Source organism: Montipora capricornis, chromosome 14 (genome assembly GCF_036669925.1).
Source record: "Montipora capricornis isolate CH-2021 chromosome 14, ASM3666992v2, whole genome shotgun sequence".
Lineage (NCBI taxonomy): Eukaryota > Metazoa > Cnidaria > Anthozoa > Scleractinia > Acroporidae > Montipora > Montipora capricornis.
This window is the reverse complement of record NC_090896.1, coordinates 20,186,371-20,203,703: the sequence shown is the minus strand read 5'-3', so window position 1 is coordinate 20,203,703 and position 17,333 is coordinate 20,186,371. Positions and strand designations below refer to the sequence as shown.

The following is a 17,333-nucleotide window of genomic DNA, read 5'->3' as shown; positions in this document are numbered from 1 at the left end:
AAAACGGGCTCTCCAGAACGCAACATAAACACAACGCAAAAGAAAATCTTCGCGATGGAGCAGTACAAAACACACATACACTTACGTTTTCGAAAACGATGACCGAGGGCGAGGATCAGAGCTCGACCCGCTGGCATTTTATGGTCTCACCTCGTCTATCGCCTGGAAATCGATGCGGCTGAAATAAAAACAACGTCGTCTCCCTCTCTGTACGGACAAGAAAGAATGAGAGAAATGAAATCACAGTTTTTCAGTGCACCAAGTAAGGAACATTCACCTACAATTTCAGCAGTGGGACTTAACAAATACAACTCACGTCCCTTAGTCCTTACACCGCCACCGCATCTCCTTCCCTGCCCTGCCTGACAACGTTACAACAAAACTCCCATTAGCCAACTTTGCCACCGGGGTTTGGTGCGGGGACTAGCGCGAACGCAGGTCCCCACTACCAGAAATTATACGCTCGAGTTACCCACATTTGGGGTAATCGCAAGGGTCAACCCAATCGAAGTGCAATGAAAGAGCCTCACCTTGAGAGGACTGCCTCCCTGATCACAGTGCCTCCCGCGTCAGGTTAGTATGCCGTTTCCGCCTTTCCGGGACCGCAAAACACGCAACTTGTCTGCGCATACCATGTGGTAATGGAGGTCACGTGCTTCCTAGTCGCCTGTCGTGTCGTGGCTGTCCACCTCGCTGCTATGCTACCTAGAAAAGAGAATAGACTGTGAAGGTTGGTTGCTTGGTCACTTTTTCTGCTTCCACTTGATTATTTCTTCCCCAGAGGGGGGGGGGGGGGGGGGGGAGGGGTAAGTGGGCCACGCTCGGAGGTAGTGCTATACCGAGGCAACCCGTGGCGCGTGAACGAGCAAGGCCTCTTGTTCCACGGCCCAGTTTCCAACAAATCAGTTTAATATAAAGAGCTGCTCGATGAGCAGCGTAATCAGATATTAATAGCCAAAAGGCCGAGAAGCGATGCCCGTAATGCTCACGGCGGACAAGTGCTCCCAGTCTCATGGCCACGAGATATGGTGTGTCCGATTACAATCCGTGCCAAGGAAGGAATGCCCAAAGCCACTTGAAAGCGAGAGCGCACACAACGATCGGCTCTTGTACAGTGGGCAGCAGCACCAGCATTGCATGGCACTTGCGTTGACGGCAAGAGGACAAATGCACATTGTGCTTGCTCTGACCTCGTTTTCATTTTCCCTTATAACAAAGTTAATTTTCACGGGCAATTACTTGTCTACGACCATACCACAGGGAAAACACCGGTTCTCGTCCGATCACCGAAGTTAAGCCCTGTCGGGCGGGGTTAGTACTTGGGATGGGAGACCGCCTGGGAATACCCCGTGTTGTAGGCTTCCCTTTTTCCTTCTGTACACTTGATTATCTCAAATAATCTCAGTTTCTTTCAATGAAAGAACATTCCAAACCAGGTTTTTTGAACACAACATGCCAACGATATGTCAAAGATGAGACATACAACAAAAACAAAATAGTTCACACGAGAAAGTGGAACTTGTATTCCCAAGGGAGCGCGTGCGCGCGAGATCTTATCAATCCAACGTTTATGACATGAAACGTATCTTTTCGTGTGAGCAAAGAACAGGATACGACAAGTAAAAAATGCATGCACTGTTATGCATTAGATGGAAGTTAACCTAGCCCGGATGATATGTATACAACGAAGGCTACAACACTATAACACATCATCTTGCGAAAACGTGACTTATGTGACGTAGCGCACTTCAAAGTGTTACTGTTCCCTACTCAACACGGACAGTACGTATTGAAAGGGTGCATAACACACTATCCTGAGCATAAAAATATTTTACTTTTTATGATAACAATTCAATTAACTGATAACATAGAGAAACCACAAAGTGTTGGCCACAGAAATGTAACGCCAACTGATCTGGCGGGTCCTCAGTTTACTCAATGCAAAACGGGCTCTCCAGAACGCAACATAACACAACGCAAAAGAAATCTATCGCGATGGAGCAGTACAAACACACATCCACTTACGTTTTTGAAACGATGCACGAGGATAAGAGCTCGACCCGCTGGCATTTTCTTGTCTCACTCGTCTATCGATGAAATCGATGCGGCTGAAATAAACACGTCCCTCTCGCTCTCTCTACGGCCAAGAATGAAAGAAATAAAATCACAGTTTTGCAGTGCACCAAGTACGGAACATTCACCTACAATTTCAGCAGTGGACTTCACAAATACAACTCACCTTCCTTAGTCTTTACACCGCCACCCGCATCTCCTTCCCTGCCCTGCCTGAAACGTTACCAACAAACCTTCCCATTAGCCAACTTTGCCACCGGGGTTTGGTGCGGGGACTAGCGCGAACGCAGGTCCCCACTACCAGAAATTATACGCTCGAGTTACCCACATTTGGGGTAATCGCAAGGCGTCAACCCAATCGAAGTGCAATGAAAGAGCCTCACCTTGAGAGAGGACTGCCTCCCTGATCACAGTGCCTCCCGCGTCAGGTAAGTATGCCTTTTCAATCTCTCCGGGACCGCAAAACGCAACTTGTCTGCGCATACCATGTGGTAATGGAGGTCACGTGCTCCTCGTCCTGTCGTGTCGTGCTGTCCACTCGCTGCTATGCTACCTAGAAAAGAGAAGAGAATGTGAAGGTTGGTTGCTTGGTCACTTTTTCTGCTTTCACTTGATTATTTCTTCCCCAGAGGGAAGTGGGCCACGCTCGGAGGTAGTGCTATACCGAGGCAACCCGTGGCCGGGACGAGGCAAGCCTCTTTTCCACGGCCCAGTTCCAAAAATCAGTTTAATATATGAGCTGCTCGATGAGCAGCGTATCAGATATTAAGCTGATAAGAACAGATACTACACTGATCTTAGCCAAAAGGCCGAGAAGCGATGCCCGTAAATGCTCACGGCGGACAAGGTGCTCCCAGTCTCATGGCCACGAGATATGGTGGTCCGATTACAATCCGTGCCAAGGAAAGAATGCCCAAAGCCAACCTGAAAGCGAGGCGCACACAACGATCGCTCTTGTACAGTGGGCAGCAGTACCAGCATTGCATGGCACTTGCGTTGACGGCAAGAGGACAAATGCACATTGTGTTCTTGCTCTGACCTCGTTTTCATTTCCCCTTATAACAAAGTTAATTTTCACGGCAAATTACTTGTCTACGACCATACCACAGGGAAAACCGGTTCTCGTCCGATCACCGAAGTTAAGCCCTGTCGGGCGGGGTTAGTACTTGGATGGGAGACCGCCTGGGAATACCCCGTGTTGTAGGCTTCCCTTTTTCCTTCCGTACACTTGATTATCTCAAATAATCTCAGTTTTCTTTCCATGAAAGAACATTCCCAAACCAGGTTTTTTTGAACACAACATGCCAACGATATGTCAAAGATGAGACATAACAAAAACAAAATAGTTCACACGAGAAAGTGGAACTTGTATTCCCAAGGGAGCGCGTGCGCGCGAGATCTTATCCATCCAACGTTTATGACATGAAACGTATCTTTTCGTGTGAGCAAAGAACAGGCTACGACAAGTAAAAAATGCATGCACTGTTATGCATTAGATGGAAGTTAACCTAGCCCGGATGATATGTATACAACGAAGGCTACAACACTACAACATTGATCTTGCGAAAACGTGACTTACGTGACGTAGCGCACTTCAAAGTCTTACTGTTCCCTGCTCAACACGGACAGTACGTATTCAAAGGGTTGCGATAAGACACTATCCTGACCATGAAAGATTTACTTTTTATGATAACAATCCAATTAACTGATAACATAGAGAAACCACAAAGTGTTGGCCACAGAAATGTAACGCCAACTGATCTGGCGGGTCCTCAGTTACTCAATGCAAAACGGGCTCTCCAGAACGCAACATAACACAACGCAAAAGAAATCTATCGCGATGGAGCAGTACAAACACACATCCACTTACGTTTTCGAAACGATGCACGAGGATAAGAGCTCGACCCGCTGGCATTTTCTTGTCTCACTCGTCTATCGATGGAAATCGATGCGGCTGAAATAAACACGTCGTCTCGCTCTCTGTACGGCCAAAAATGAGAGAAATAAAATCACAGTTTTGCAGTGCACCAAGTACGGAACATTCACCTACAATTTCAGCAGTGGACTTCACAAATACAACTCACCTTCCTTAGTCCTTACACCGCCACCGCATCTCCTTCCCTGCCCTGCCTGAAAACGTTACCAACAAACCTTCCCATTAGCCAACTTTGCCACCGGGTTTGGTGCGGGGACTAGCGCGAACGCAGGTCCCCACTACCAGAAATTATACGCTCGAGTTACCCACATTTGGGGTAATCGCAAGGGTCAACCCAATCGAAGTGCAATGAAGAGCCTCACCTTGAGAGGACTGCCTCCCTGATCACAGTGCCTCCCGCGTCAGGTAAGTATGCCTTTTCAATCTCTCCGGAACCGCAAAAACGCAACTTGTCTGCGCATACCATGTGGTAATGGAGGTCACGTGCTCCTCGTCCTGTCGTGTCGTGCTGTCCACTCGCTGCTATGCTCCCTAGAAAAGAGAAAAGAGCACCAGCTCGCCAAAATCGTGGAAGCTTGGTGCTTGGTCACTTTTTCTGCTTTCACTTGATTATTTCTTCCCCAGGAAGTGGGCCACGCTCGGAGGTAGTGCTATACCGAGGCAACCCGTGGCCGGGACGAGGCAAGCCTCTTTTCCACGGCCCAGTTCCAAAAATCAGTTTAATATATGAGCTGCTCGATGAGCAGCGTGTTCAGATATTAAGCTGATAAGAACAGATACTACACTTGATCTTAGCCAAAAGGCCGAGAAGCGATGCCCGTAAATGCTCACGGCGGACAAGGTGCTCCCAGTCTCATGGCCACGAGATATGGTGGTCCGATTACAATCCGTCGCCAAGGAAGGAATGCCCAAAGCCAACACTGAAAGCGAGGCGCACACAACGATCGCTCTTGTACAGTGGGCAGCAGTACCAGCATTGCATGGCACTTGCGTTGACGGCAAGAGGCAAAGGACATTGTGATTGCTCTGACCCTCGTTTTCATTTCCCCTTATACAAAGTTAATTTTCACGGCAAATTACTTGCTACGACCATACCACAGGGAAAACACGGTTCTCGTCCGATCACCGAAGTTAAGCCCTGTCGGGCGGGGTTAGATGGGAGACGCCTGGGAATACCCGTGTTTGTAGGCTTCCCTTTTTCCTTCCGTACACTTATTATCTAGACGTGTTGTAGGGGCACTGATCTGAGTTTCCTCCATGAACAGAACATTCCAAACCAGCTTTTTTGAACACAACATGCCAACGATATGTCAAAGATGAACATACAACAAAAACAAAAACGTTCACACGAGAAAGTGGAACTTGTATTCCCACGGGAGCGCGTGCGCGCGAGGCCTTATACATCCAACGTTTATGACATGAAACGTATCCTTTCGTGTGAGCAAAGAACAGGCTACGACAAGTAAAAAATGCATGCACTGTTTATGCATTAGATGGAAGTTAACCTGACCCGGATGATATGTATACAAAAGGCTACAACATGACAACATTCATCTTGCGACAAACGTGACTTACGTGACGTAGCAGCACTTCAAAGTGTAGAACCTACTCAACACGGACAGTACGTATTGAAAGGGAGCATAACACACTATCCTGACAGAAATATTTACTTTTTATGATAAACAATTCAATAAATGATAACATAGAGAAACCACAAAGTGTTGACCACAGAAAAGTAACTGGAAACTGATCTGGCTTGCCTCAGTGACTCATGCAAAACGGGCTCTCCAGAACGTAACCACGCACAACGCAAAAGAAACTCTACAGCGTCGGGGAACAGTAACACTACACATACACTTACGCCGTTTTTGAAACGATGCACGAGGATAAGAGCTCGACTCGCCGAAGGAGCTCGTTCACTCGCTATCGGAAATCGATGCTTGAAAGTAACACGCCCTCTCGGCTCTCTACTCAGAAAAATGAAAGAAATGAAAATCCACATTTGCTGGTAGAACATTCACCAACAATTTCAGCAGTGGACTTCACAAATACAACTCACCTTCCTTAGTGTTTACGCCACACATTCCTTCCCTGCCCTGCCTGAAACGTTACCAACAAACTTCCCATTAGCTCACTTTGCCACGGGGTTTGGTGCGGGGACTAGCGCGAACGCAGGTCCCCACTACCAGAAATTATACGCCAAGTTACCCACATTTGGGGTAATCGAGGGCACCCAATCGAAGTGCAATGAAAGAGCCTCACCTTGACCGACGCCTAACTGATCAAGTGCCGCCCCCGCGTCAGGTAAGTATGCCTTTTCAGCTCTCTCCGGGACCGCAAAACGCAACTTGTCTGCGCATACCATGTGGTAATGGAGGTCACGTGCTCCTCGTCCTGTCGTGTCGTGCTGTCCACTCGCTGCTATGCTACCTAGAAAAGAGAAGAGAATGTGAAGGTTGGTTGCTTGGTCACTTTTTTTCTGCTTTCACTTGATTATTTCTTCCCCAGAGGGAAGTGGGCCACGCTCGGAGGTAGTGCTATACCGAGGCAACCCGTGGCCGGGACGAGGCAAGCCTCTTTTCCACGGCCCAGTTCCAAAAATCAGTTTAATATATGAGCTGCTCGATGAGCAGCGTATCAGATATTAAGCTGATAAGAACAGATACTACACTTGATCTTAGCCAAAAGGCCGAGAAGCGATGCCCGTAAATGCTCACGGCGGACAAGGTGCTCCCAGTCTCATGGCCACGAGATATGGTGGTCCGATTACAATCCGTGCCAAGGAAGGAATGCCCAAAGCCAACCTGAAAGCGAGGCGCACACAACGATCGCTCTTGTACAGTGGGCAGCAGCACCAGCATTGCATGGCACTGCGTTGACGGCAAGAGGACAAATGCACATTGTGCTTGCTCTGACCTCGTTTTCATTTTCCCTTATAACAAAGTTAATTTTCACGGCAAATTACTTGTCTACGACCATACCACAGGGAAAACACCGGTTCTCGTCCGATCACCGAAGTTAAAGCCCTGTCGGGCGGGGTTAGTACTTGGATGGGAGACCGCCTGGGAATACCCCGTGTTGTAGGCTTCCCTTTTTCCTTCTGTACACTTGATTATCTCAAAAAATCTCAGTTCTTTTCATGAAAGAACATTCCAAACCAGCTTTTTTGAACACAACATGCCAACGATATGTCAAAGATGAGACATACGACAAAAACAAAATAGTTCACACGAGAAAGTGGAACTTGTATTCCCAAGGGAGCGCGTGCGCGCGAGATCTTATCAATCCAACGTTTATGACATGAAACGTATCTTTCGTGTGAGCAAAGAACAGGATACGACAAGTAAAAAATGCATGCACTGTTATGCATTAGATGGAAGTTAACCTAGCCCGGATGATATGTATACAACGAAGGCTACAACACTACAACATTGATCTTGCGAAAACGTGACTTACGTGACGTAGCGCACTTCAAAGTCTTACTGTTCCCTGCTCAACACGGACAGTACGTATTCAAAGGGCCGATAAGACACTATCCTGACCATGAAAGATTTACTTTTTATGATAACAATCCAATTAACTGATAACATAGAGAAACCACAAAGTGTTGGCCACAGAAATGTAACGCCAACTGATCTGGCGGGTCCTCAGTTACTCAATGCAAAACGGGCTCTCCAGAACGCAACATAACACAACGCAAAAGAAATCTATCGCGATGGAGCAGTACAAACACACATCCACTTACGTTTTCGAAACGATGCACGAGGATAAGAGCTCGACCCGCTGGCATTTTCTTGTCTCACTCGTCTATCGATGGAAATCGATGCGGCTGAAATAAACACGTCGTCTCCCTCTCTGTACGGCCAAGAATGAGAGAAATGAAATCACAGTTTTTCAGTGCACCAAGTACGGAACATTCACCTACAATTTCAGCAGTGGACTTCACAAATACAACTCACCTTCCTTAGTCCTTACACCGCCACCGCATCTCCTTCCCTGCCCTGCCTGAAACGTTACCAACAAACCTTCCCATTAGCCAACTTTGCCACCGGGGTTTGGTGCGGGGACTAGCGCGAACGCAGGTCCCCACTACCAGAAATTATACGCTCGAGTTACCCACATTTGGGGTAATCGCAAGGGTCAACCCAATCGAAGTGCAATGAAAGAGCCTCACCTTGAGAGGACTGCCTCCCTGATCACAGTGCCTCCCGCGTCAGGTAAGTATGCCTTTTCAGCCTCTCCGGGACCGCAAAACGCAACTTGTCTGCGCATACCATGTGGTAATGGAGGTCACGTGCTCCTCGTCCTGTCGTGTCGTGCTGTCCACTCGCTGCTATGCTACCTAGAAAAGAGAAGAGAATGTGAAGGTTGGTTGCTTGGTCACTTTTTCTGCTTTCACTTGATTATTTCTTCCCCAGAGGGAAGTGGGCCACGCTCGGAGGTAGTGCTATACCGAGGCAACCCGTGGCCGGGACGAGGCAAGCCTCTTTTTCCACGGCCCAGTTCCAAAAATCAGTTTAATATATGAGCTGCTCGATGAGCAGCGTATCAGATATTAAGCTGATAAGAACAGATACTACACTTGATCTTAGCCAAAAGGCCGAGAAGCGATGCCCGTAAATGCTCACGGCGGACAAGGTGCTCCCAGTCTCATGGCCACGAGATATGGTGGTCCGATTACAATCCGTGCCAAGGAAGGAATGCCCAAAGCCAACCTGAAAGCGAGGCGCACACAACGATCGCTCTTGTACAGTGGGCAGCAGCACCAGCATTGCATGGCACTTGCGTTGACGGCAAGAGGACAAATGCACATTGTGCTTGCTCTGACCTCGTTTTCATTTTCCCTTATAACAAAGTTAATTTTCACGGCAAATTACTTGTCTACGACCATACCACAGGGAAAACACCGGTTCTCGTCCGATCACCGAAGTTAAGCCCTGTCGGGCGGGGTTAGTACTTGGATGGGAGACCGCCTGGGAATACCCCGTGTTGTAGGCTTCCCTTTTTCCTTCTGTACACTTGATTATCTCAAAAAATCTCAGTTTCTTTCAATGAAAGAACATTCCAAACCAGGTTTTTTTGAACACAACATGCCAACGATATGTCAAAGATGAGACACTACGACAAAACAAAATAGTTCACACGAGAAAGTGGAACTTGTATTCCCAAGGGAGCGCGTGCGCGCGAGATCTTATCAATCCAACGTTTATGACATGAAACGTATCTTTTCGTGTGAGCAAAGAACAGGATACGACAAGTAAAAAATGCATGCACTGTTATGCATTAGATGGAAGTTAACCTAGCCCGGATGATATGTATACAACGAAGGCTACAACACTACAACATTGATCTTGCGAAAAACGTGACTTACGTGACGTAGCGCACTTCAAAGTCTTACTGTTCCCTGCTCAACACGGACAGTACGTATTCAAAGGGCCGATAAGACACTATCCTGACCATGAAAGATTTACTTTTTATGATAACAATCCAATTAACTGATAACATAGAGAAACCACAAAGTGTTGGCCACAGAAATGTAACGCCAACTGATCTGGCGGGTCCTCAGTTACTCAATGCAAAACGGGCTCTCCAGAACGCAACATAACACAACGCAAAAGAAATCTATCGCGATGGAGCAGTACAAACACACATCCACTTACGTTTTCGAAACGATGCACGAGGATAAGAGCTCGACCCGCTGGCATTTTCTTGTCTCACTCGTCTATCGATGGAAATCGATGCGGCTGAAATAAACACCTTCGTCTCCCTCTCTGTCTACGGCCAAGAATGAGAGAAATGAAATCACAGTTTTTCAGTGCACCAAGTACGGAACATTCACCTACAATTTCAGCAGTGGACTTCACAAATACAACTCACCTTCCTTAGTCCTTACACCGCCACCGCATCTCCTTCCCTGCCCTGCCTGAAACGTTACCAACAAACCTTCCCATTAGCCAACTTTGCCACCGGGTTTTGGTGGGGACTAGCGCGAACGCAGGTCCCCACTACCAGAAATTATACGCTCGAGTTACCCACATTTGGGGTAATCGCAAGGGTCAACCCAATCGAAGTGCAATGAAAGAGCCTCACCTTGAGAGGACTGCCTCCCTGATCACAGTGCCTCCCGCGTCAGGTAAGTATGCCTTTTCAGCCTCTCCGGGACCGCAAAACGCAACTTGTCTGCGCATACCATGTGGTAATGGAGGTCACGTGCTCCTCGTCCTGTCGTGTCGTGCTGTCCACTCGCTGCTATGCTACCTAGAAAAGAGAAGAGAATGTGAAGGTTGGTTGCTTGGGTCACTTTTTCTGCTTTCACTTGATTATTTCTTCCCCAGAGGGAAGTGGGCCACGCTCGGAGGTAGTGCTATACCGAGGCAACCCGTGGCCGGGACGAGGCAAGCCTCTTTTCCACGGCCCAGTTCCAAAATCAGTTTAATATATGAGCTGCTCGATGAGCAGCGTATCAGATATTAAGCTGATAAGAACAGATACTACACTTGATCTTAGCCAAAAGGGCCGAGAAGCGATGCCCGTAAATGCTCACGGCGGACAAGGTGCTCCCAGTCTCATGGCCACGAGATATGGTGGTCCGATTACAATCCGTGCAAGGAAGGAATGCCCAAAGCCAACCTGAAAGCGAGGCGCACACACAACGATCGCTCTTGTACAGTGGGCAGCAGCACCAGCATTGCATGGCACTTGCGTTGACGGCAAGAGGACAAATGCACATTGTGCTTGCTCTGACCTCGTTTTCATTTCCCCTTATAACAAAGTTAATTTTCACGGCAAATTACTTGTCTACGACCATACCACAGGGAAAACACCGGTTCTCGTCCGATCACCGAAGTTAAGCCCTGTCGGGCGGGGTTAGTACTTGGATGGGAGACCGCCTGGGAATACCCCGTGTTGTAGGCTTCCCTTTTTCCTTCTGTACACTTGATTATCTCAAAAAATCTCAGTTTCTTTCAATGAAAGAACATTCCAAACCAGGTTTTTTGAACACAACATGCCAACGATATGTCAAAGATGAGACATACGACAAAAACAAAATAGTTCACACGAGAAAGTGGAACTTGTATTCCCAAGGGAGCGCGTGCGCGCGAGATCTTATCAATCCAACGTTTATGACATGAAACGTATCTTTTCGTGTGAGCAAAGAACAGGATACGACAAGTAAAAAATGCATGCACTGTTATGCATTAGATGGAAGTTAACCTAGCCCGGATGATATGTATACAACGAAGGCTACAACACTACAACATTGATCTTGCGAAAACGTGACTTACGTGACGTAGCGCACTTCAAAGTCTTACTGTTCCCTGCTCAACACGCGACAGTACGTATTCAAAGGGCCGATAAGACACTATCCTGACCATGAAAGATTTACTTTTTATGATAACAATCCAATTAACTGATAACATAGAGAAACCACAAAGTGTTGGCCACAGAAATGTAACGCCAACTGATCTGGCGGGTCCTCAGTTACTCAATGCAAAACGGGCTCTCCAGAACGCAACATACACAACGCAAAAGAAATCTATCGCGATGGAGCAGTACAAACACACATCCACTTACGTTTTTCGAAACGATGCACGAGGATAAGAGCTCGACCCGCTGGCATTTTCTTGTCTCACTCGTCTATCGATGGAAATCGATGCGGCTGAAATAAACACGTCGTCTCCCTCTCTGTACGGCCAAGAATGAGAGAAATGAAATCACAGTTTTTCAGTGCACCAAGTACGGAACATTCACCTACAATTTCAGCAGTGGACTTCACAAATACAACTCACCTTCCTTAGTCCTTACACCGCCACCGCATCTCCTTCCCTGCCCTGCCTGAAACGTTACCAACAAACCTTCCCATTAGCCAACTTTGCCACCGGGGTTTGGTGCGGGGACTAGCGCGAACGCAGGTCCCCACTACCAGAAATTATACGCTCGAGTTACCCACATTTGGGGTAATCGCAAGGGTCAACCCAATCGAAGTGCAATGAAAAGAGCCTCACCTTGAGAGGACTGCCTCCCTGATCACAGTGCCTCCCGCGTCAGGTAAGTATGCCTTTTCAGCCTCTCCGGGGACCGCAAAACGCAACTTGTCTGCGCATACCATGTGGTAATGGAGGTCACGTGCTCCTCGTCCTGTCGTGTCGTGCTGTCCACTCGCTGCTATGCTACCTAGAAAAGAGAAGAGAATGTGAAGGTTGGTTGCTTGGTCACTTTTTCTGCTTTCACTTGATTATTTCTTCCCCAGAGGGAAGTGGGCCACGCTCGGAGGTAGTGCTATACCGAGGCAACCCGTGGCCGGGACGAGGCAAGCCTCTTTTCCACGGCCCAGTTCCAAAAATCAGTTTAATATATGAGCTGCTCGATGAGCAGCGTATCAGATATTAAGCTGATAAGAACAGATACTACACTTGATCTTAGCCAAAAGGCCGACGTAAAATGCTCACTGGCGGACCAAGGTGCTCCCATGTCTCATAGGCCCACGAGATATGGGTGGTCCGATTCCAATCCGTGCCAAGGAAGGAATGCCCAAAGCCAACCTGAAAGCTGGAGGCGCACACAACGATCGCTCTTGTGACAGTGGGCAGCAGCACCAGCATTGCATGGCACTTGCGTTGACGGCAAGAGAACAAAACTTGCACATTGTGCTTGCTCTGACCTCGTTTTCATTTTTTCCCTTATAACAAAGGTTAATTTTGAACGGCAAATTACTTGTCTACGACCATACCACAGGGAAAACACCGGTTTCCTCCGTCCGATCTCACCGAAGTTAAGCCCCTGTCGGGCGGGTTAGTACTTGGATGGGAGACCCGGCCTTGGAATACCCCGTGTTGTAGGCTTCCCTTTTTCCTTCTTGTACACTTGATTATGCTCAAAAAATCTCAGTTGTCTTCAATGAAAGAACCTTCCAAACCAGGTTTTTTGAACACAACATGCCAACGATATGTAAAAGATGAGACATACGACAAAAAACAAAATAGCTTCACAACGAGAAAGTGGAACTTGTATTCCCAAGGGAGCGCGTGCGCGCGAGAATCTTATCAATCCAACGTTGATGACATGAAACGTATTCTTTTCGGTGGTGAAGCAAAGAAACAGGATACGACAAGTAAAAAATGCATGCACTGTTATGCATTAGATTGGAAGTTAAACCTAGCTCGGATGATATGTATACAACGAAGGCTACAAAACACTACAACATTGATCTTGCGAAAACGTTGACTTACGTGACGTAGCGCACTTCAAAGTCTTACTGTTCCCTGCTCAACACGGACAGTACGTATTCCAAGGGCCGATAAGGACACTATCCTGGTGACCATGAAAGATTTTCTTTTTATGATAAATATCCCATTAACTGTGAACAGAGAGAAACCACTCAGTGTTGGCCTCAGTAATTTAACGCCAACTGATCTGGAGGGTACTCAGTTAATCAATGCAAATCGGGCTATCCAGGAACGCAACATAACACAAACGCAAAAGAACTCTATCGCGATGGAGCAGTACAAACACACATCCACTTACGTTTTCGAAAAACGATGCACGAGGATACGAGCTCGACCCGCTGGCATTTTTCTGTGTCTCACTCGTCTATCGATGGAAAAATTCGATGCGGCTGAAATAAAACACGGTCGTCCTCCCTCTCTGTACGGCCAAGAATTGTAGAAATGAAATTCACAGGGTTTTGTCAGTGCACCAAGTAACGGAACATTCACCTACAATTTCAGCAGTTGGACTTCACAAAATACAACTCACCTTTTCCTTAGTCATTACACCGCCACCGCATCTCCTTGGCCCCTGCCCTGCCTGAAACGTACCAACAAAACCTTCCCACATTAGCCAACGTTTGCCACCGGGGTTTGTTGCGGGGACTAGCGCGAACGCAGGTCGCCCACTACCCAGAAATATACGCTCGAGTTTACCACACATTTGGGGTATCGCAAAGGGGTACAACCCAATCGAAGTGCAATGAAAGAGCCTCACCTTGAAGAGGACTGCCTCCCTGATCACAGTGCCTCCCGCGCAGTAAGTATGCCTTTTTCAGCCTGCTCCTGGACCGCAAAACGCAACTTGTCTGCTGCATACCATGTGGTAATGGAGGTCACGATGCTCCTCGTCCTGTCGTTGTCGTTCTGTCCCAACGATCGCTGCTATGCTACCTAGAGAAAAGAGAAGAGAATGTGAAGGGTTTGGTTTGCGTGGTCACTTTTTCTGCTTTCACTTGATCATTTCTTTCCCCAGAGGGGAAGTGGGGCCACGGCTCGGAGGGTAGTGCTATACCGAGGCAACCCGTGGCCGGGACGAGGGGCAAGCCTCTTTTCCACGGCCCAGTTCCAAAAATCAGTTTAATATATGAGCTGCTCGATGAGCAGCGTATCAGATATTAAGCTGTAAGAACAGATACTACACTTGATCTTAGCCAAAAGGCCGAGAAGCGATGCCCGTAAATGCTCACGGCGGACAAGGTGCTCCCAGTCTCATGGCCACGAGATATGGTGGTCCGATTACAATCCGTGCCAAGGAAGGAATGCCCAAAGCCAACCTGAAAGCGAGGCGCACACAACGATCGCTCTTGTACAGTGGGCAGCAGCACCAGCATTGCATGGCACTTGCGTTGACGGCAAGAGGACAAATGCACATTGTGCTTGCTCTGACCTCGTTTTCATTTTCCCTTATAACAAAGTTAATTTTCACGGGCAAATTACTTGTCCTACGACCATACCACAGGGAAAACACCGGTTCTCGTCCGATCACCGAAGTTAAGCCCTGTCGGGCGGGGTTAGGACTTGGATGGGAGACCGCCTTGGAATATCCCGTGTTGTATGCTGCCTTTTTCCTTCTGTACACTTGATTATCTCAAAAAATCTCAGTTTCTTTCAATGAAAGAACATTCCAAACCAGGTTTTTTGAACACAACATGCAACGATATGTCAAAGATGAGACATACGACAAAACAAAATAGTTCACACGAGAAAGTGGAACTTGTATTCCAAGGGAGCGCGTGCGCGCGAGATCTTATCAATCCAACGTTTATGACATGAAACGTATCTTTCGTGTGAGCAAAGAACAGGATACGACAAGTAAAAAATGCATGCACTGTTATGCATTAGATGGAAGTTAACCTAGCCCGGATGATATGTATACAACGAAGGCTACAACACTACAACATTGATCTTGCGAAAACGTGACTTACGTGACGTAGCGCACTTCAAAGTCTTACTTGTCCCTGCTCAACACGGACAGTACGTATTCAAAGGGCCGATAAGACACTATCCTGACCATGAAAGATTTACTTTTTATGATAACAATCCAATTAACTGATAACATAGAGAAACCACAAAGTGTTGGCCACAGAAATGTAACGCCAACTGATCTGGCGGGTCCTCAGTTACTCAATGCAAAACGGGCTCTCCAGAACGCAACATAACACAACGCAAAATAAATCTATCGCGATGGAGCAGTACAAACACACATCCACTTACGTTTTCGAAACGATGCACGAGGATAAGAGCTCGACCCGCTGGCATTTTCTTGTCTCACTCGTCTATCGATGGAAATCGATGCGGCTGAAATAAACACGTCGTCTCCCTCTCTGTACGGCCAAGAATGAGAGAAATGAAATCACAGTTTTTCAGTGCACCAAGTACGGAACATTCACCTACAATTTCAGCAGTGGACTTCACAAATACAACTCACCTTCCTTAGTCCTTACACCGCCACCGCATCTCCTTCCCTGCCCTGCCTGAAACGTTACCAACAAACCTTCCCATTAGCCAACTTTGCCACCGGGGTTTGGTGCGGGGACTAGCGCGAACGCAGGTCCCCACTACCAGAAATTATACGCTCGAGTTACCCACATTTGGGTGAATCGCAAGGGTCAACCCAATCGAAGTGCAATGAAAGAGCCTCACCTTGAGAGGACTGCCTCCCTGATCACAGTGCCTCCCGCGTCAGGTAAGTATGCCTTTTCAGCCTCTCCGGGACCGCAAAACGCAACTTGTCTGCGCATACCCTGTGGTAATGGAGGTCACGTGCTCCTCGTCCTGTCGTGTCGTGCTGTCCACTCGCTGCTATGCTACCTAGAAAAGAGAAGAGAATGTGAAGGTTGGTTGCTTGGTCACTTTTTCTGCTTTCACTTGATTATTTCTTCCCCAGAGGGAAGTGGGCCACGCTCGGAGGTAGTGCTATACCGAGGCAACCCGTGGCCGGGACGAGGCAAGCCTCTTTTCCACGGCCCAGTTCCAAAAATCAGTTTAATATATGAGCTGCTCGATGAGCAGCGTATCAGATATTAAGCTGATAAGAACAGATTTTTTTTTTTTTTTTTTTTTTCAAAAGAGCGTTTATTCACAAATAAAAATGGAGCAATTACATATTCAGGAATACAAAAAAGTCTACAGAGTTACAAAGCCGGAGTAAGCAGCTAGCCGTAAGGGCCAGGGGCCCTAACGATAAAGTCCATGAACTGCGCAAGTTCCTTAAAGAGAGCCCCGGATTACAGGCACCGAGCGCGCGGACAAAGCAAAACGAGAATTAAATGTACGCCGTTCTCTACGGTGCAAAAGCCTGGGAGAGACCACAAAGAAGAAAAGCGACTGTCTGAAAGGCGAAAGTGATCGAGCTTAATTCGACTACGGAGATCGCCAGAAACAAAACGGATAATAGCCCGATGATCTTCTTTACCGTTATAAAAGGTGGCCTTATCGCGAAAGAGCCAAACACCGTAGAGAATGGTCTTGATAATGTGGCGCGCAATGCGAGCCCTCTTTGTAACGAGAGGGGGCCAAATAAAAAAGAACACGAAAGGGACATTTAAGGTAAGCCGAAAGCCTAGCACACGATCTAAAGTTGGGGAAAAACGGGACCAAACCCGCTTAACCCGAGGGCAATGCAAAAAACAATGATCGATAGTCTCTCGTCTAGGGCAAGAAGCACAGAAAGCCGAGTTAATATATCCCCAATTAGCAAGGGAATCGCGAACCTTAACACCGCGGAGAGCGATTAGCCACAAGAGATCATTTTTAGGATTTTCGGTAAGAGAATCTCGAACGAGAGACCAATGATCATTGAGTGAAAAAGAAGAGCCACAAACCTGGGTCCAAACTCTATGCAAGATAGGGGGGGAGGAATTCGAGGAAAGTAGTTTCAAATATAAACGCTTAGAAGTTAAGTCGCAACTGCCAACGGATAAAAGAGTTTCAAGACAGCGGGCGTAAAAAGGAGACGGAAAGCAGGCAGAAGGGGCAAAATTATCGCGCAAACAATTCCACTGGGGGCGAAGAGAAGACAAACGTCTACCAACAAAATATTTACAAAGATAAAA

General features: G+C 47.4%; 23 non-coding genes and 2 pseudogenes across 23 annotated transcripts; 7 read left to right on the top strand and 18 right to left on the bottom strand.

Annotated features, from left to right (window-relative positions):
* Nucleotides 1-417: 417 nt before the first annotated feature.
* LOC138033931 (U1 spliceosomal RNA) lies at nt 418-581 on the bottom strand. Its single transcript, XR_011128715.1, has one exon. It is a non-coding gene; the product is annotated as a U1 spliceosomal RNA (small nuclear RNA).
* Nucleotides 582-805: 224 nt separating this feature from the next.
* LOC138034003 (U2 spliceosomal RNA) lies at nt 806-974 on the bottom strand (annotated as a pseudogene).
* Nucleotides 975-1,241: 267 nt separating this feature from the next.
* On the top strand, nt 1,242-1,361 carry LOC138034037 (5S ribosomal RNA). The gene has a single exon (XR_011128812.1). It is a non-coding gene; the product is annotated as a 5S ribosomal RNA (ribosomal RNA).
* A 981-nt stretch (nt 1,362-2,342) lies between these two features.
* On the bottom strand, nt 2,343-2,509 carry LOC138033941 (U1 spliceosomal RNA). The gene has a single exon (XR_011128724.1). It is a non-coding gene; the product is annotated as a U1 spliceosomal RNA (small nuclear RNA).
* Nucleotides 2,510-2,703: 194 nt separating this feature from the next.
* LOC138033970 (U2 spliceosomal RNA) lies at nt 2,704-2,894 on the bottom strand. Its single transcript, XR_011128751.1, has one exon. It is a non-coding gene; the product is annotated as a U2 spliceosomal RNA (small nuclear RNA).
* Nucleotides 2,895-3,163: 269 nt separating this feature from the next.
* On the top strand, nt 3,164-3,280 carry LOC138034040 (5S ribosomal RNA). Its single transcript, XR_011128815.1, has one exon. It is a non-coding gene; the product is annotated as a 5S ribosomal RNA (ribosomal RNA).
* Nucleotides 3,281-4,259: 979 nt separating this feature from the next.
* Nucleotides 4,260-4,422, bottom strand: LOC138033936 (U1 spliceosomal RNA). Its single transcript, XR_011128719.1, has one exon. It is a non-coding gene; the product is annotated as a U1 spliceosomal RNA (small nuclear RNA).
* Nucleotides 4,423-4,631: 209 nt separating this feature from the next.
* LOC138033974 (U2 spliceosomal RNA) lies at nt 4,632-4,824 on the bottom strand. Its single transcript, XR_011128755.1, has one exon. It is a non-coding gene; the product is annotated as a U2 spliceosomal RNA (small nuclear RNA).
* Nucleotides 4,825-6,163: 1,339 nt separating this feature from the next.
* On the bottom strand, nt 6,164-6,321 carry LOC138033959 (U1 spliceosomal RNA). The gene has a single exon (XR_011128741.1). It is a non-coding gene; the product is annotated as a U1 spliceosomal RNA (small nuclear RNA).
* Nucleotides 6,322-6,518: 197 nt separating this feature from the next.
* On the bottom strand, nt 6,519-6,710 carry LOC138033963 (U2 spliceosomal RNA). The gene has a single exon (XR_011128745.1). It is a non-coding gene; the product is annotated as a U2 spliceosomal RNA (small nuclear RNA).
* Nucleotides 6,711-6,976: 266 nt separating this feature from the next.
* LOC138034038 (5S ribosomal RNA) lies at nt 6,977-7,096 on the top strand. Its single transcript, XR_011128813.1, has one exon. It is a non-coding gene; the product is annotated as a 5S ribosomal RNA (ribosomal RNA).
* Nucleotides 7,097-8,070: 974 nt separating this feature from the next.
* Nucleotides 8,071-8,234, bottom strand: LOC138033928 (U1 spliceosomal RNA). Its single transcript, XR_011128712.1, has one exon. It is a non-coding gene; the product is annotated as a U1 spliceosomal RNA (small nuclear RNA).
* Nucleotides 8,235-8,428: 194 nt separating this feature from the next.
* On the bottom strand, nt 8,429-8,621 carry LOC138033966 (U2 spliceosomal RNA). The gene has a single exon (XR_011128747.1). It is a non-coding gene; the product is annotated as a U2 spliceosomal RNA (small nuclear RNA).
* A 267-nt stretch (nt 8,622-8,888) lies between these two features.
* On the top strand, nt 8,889-9,007 carry LOC138034018 (5S ribosomal RNA). The gene has a single exon (XR_011128793.1). It is a non-coding gene; the product is annotated as a 5S ribosomal RNA (ribosomal RNA).
* A 979-nt stretch (nt 9,008-9,986) lies between these two features.
* LOC138033903 (U1 spliceosomal RNA) lies at nt 9,987-10,150 on the bottom strand. The gene has a single exon (XR_011128688.1). It is a non-coding gene; the product is annotated as a U1 spliceosomal RNA (small nuclear RNA).
* Nucleotides 10,151-10,345: 195 nt separating this feature from the next.
* Nucleotides 10,346-10,537, bottom strand: LOC138033975 (U2 spliceosomal RNA). The gene has a single exon (XR_011128756.1). It is a non-coding gene; the product is annotated as a U2 spliceosomal RNA (small nuclear RNA).
* A 268-nt stretch (nt 10,538-10,805) lies between these two features.
* Nucleotides 10,806-10,924, top strand: LOC138034017 (5S ribosomal RNA). The gene has a single exon (XR_011128792.1). It is a non-coding gene; the product is annotated as a 5S ribosomal RNA (ribosomal RNA).
* Nucleotides 10,925-11,901: 977 nt separating this feature from the next.
* LOC138033939 (U1 spliceosomal RNA) lies at nt 11,902-12,066 on the bottom strand. The gene has a single exon (XR_011128722.1). It is a non-coding gene; the product is annotated as a U1 spliceosomal RNA (small nuclear RNA).
* A 195-nt stretch (nt 12,067-12,261) lies between these two features.
* LOC138033994 (U2 spliceosomal RNA) lies at nt 12,262-12,451 on the bottom strand. The gene has a single exon (XR_011128774.1). It is a non-coding gene; the product is annotated as a U2 spliceosomal RNA (small nuclear RNA).
* Nucleotides 12,452-12,726: 275 nt separating this feature from the next.
* LOC138034049 (5S ribosomal RNA) lies at nt 12,727-12,852 on the top strand (annotated as a pseudogene).
* A 1,023-nt stretch (nt 12,853-13,875) lies between these two features.
* Nucleotides 13,876-14,043, bottom strand: LOC138033961 (U1 spliceosomal RNA). Its single transcript, XR_011128743.1, has one exon. It is a non-coding gene; the product is annotated as a U1 spliceosomal RNA (small nuclear RNA).
* A 211-nt stretch (nt 14,044-14,254) lies between these two features.
* On the bottom strand, nt 14,255-14,449 carry LOC138033998 (U2 spliceosomal RNA). Its single transcript, XR_011128777.1, has one exon. It is a non-coding gene; the product is annotated as a U2 spliceosomal RNA (small nuclear RNA).
* A 269-nt stretch (nt 14,450-14,718) lies between these two features.
* LOC138034042 (5S ribosomal RNA) lies at nt 14,719-14,837 on the top strand. The gene has a single exon (XR_011128817.1). It is a non-coding gene; the product is annotated as a 5S ribosomal RNA (ribosomal RNA).
* A 971-nt stretch (nt 14,838-15,808) lies between these two features.
* LOC138033930 (U1 spliceosomal RNA) lies at nt 15,809-15,972 on the bottom strand. Its single transcript, XR_011128714.1, has one exon. It is a non-coding gene; the product is annotated as a U1 spliceosomal RNA (small nuclear RNA).
* Nucleotides 15,973-16,166: 194 nt separating this feature from the next.
* LOC138034000 (U2 spliceosomal RNA) lies at nt 16,167-16,354 on the bottom strand. The gene has a single exon (XR_011128779.1). It is a non-coding gene; the product is annotated as a U2 spliceosomal RNA (small nuclear RNA).
* Nucleotides 16,355-17,333: the final 979 nt, after the last annotated feature.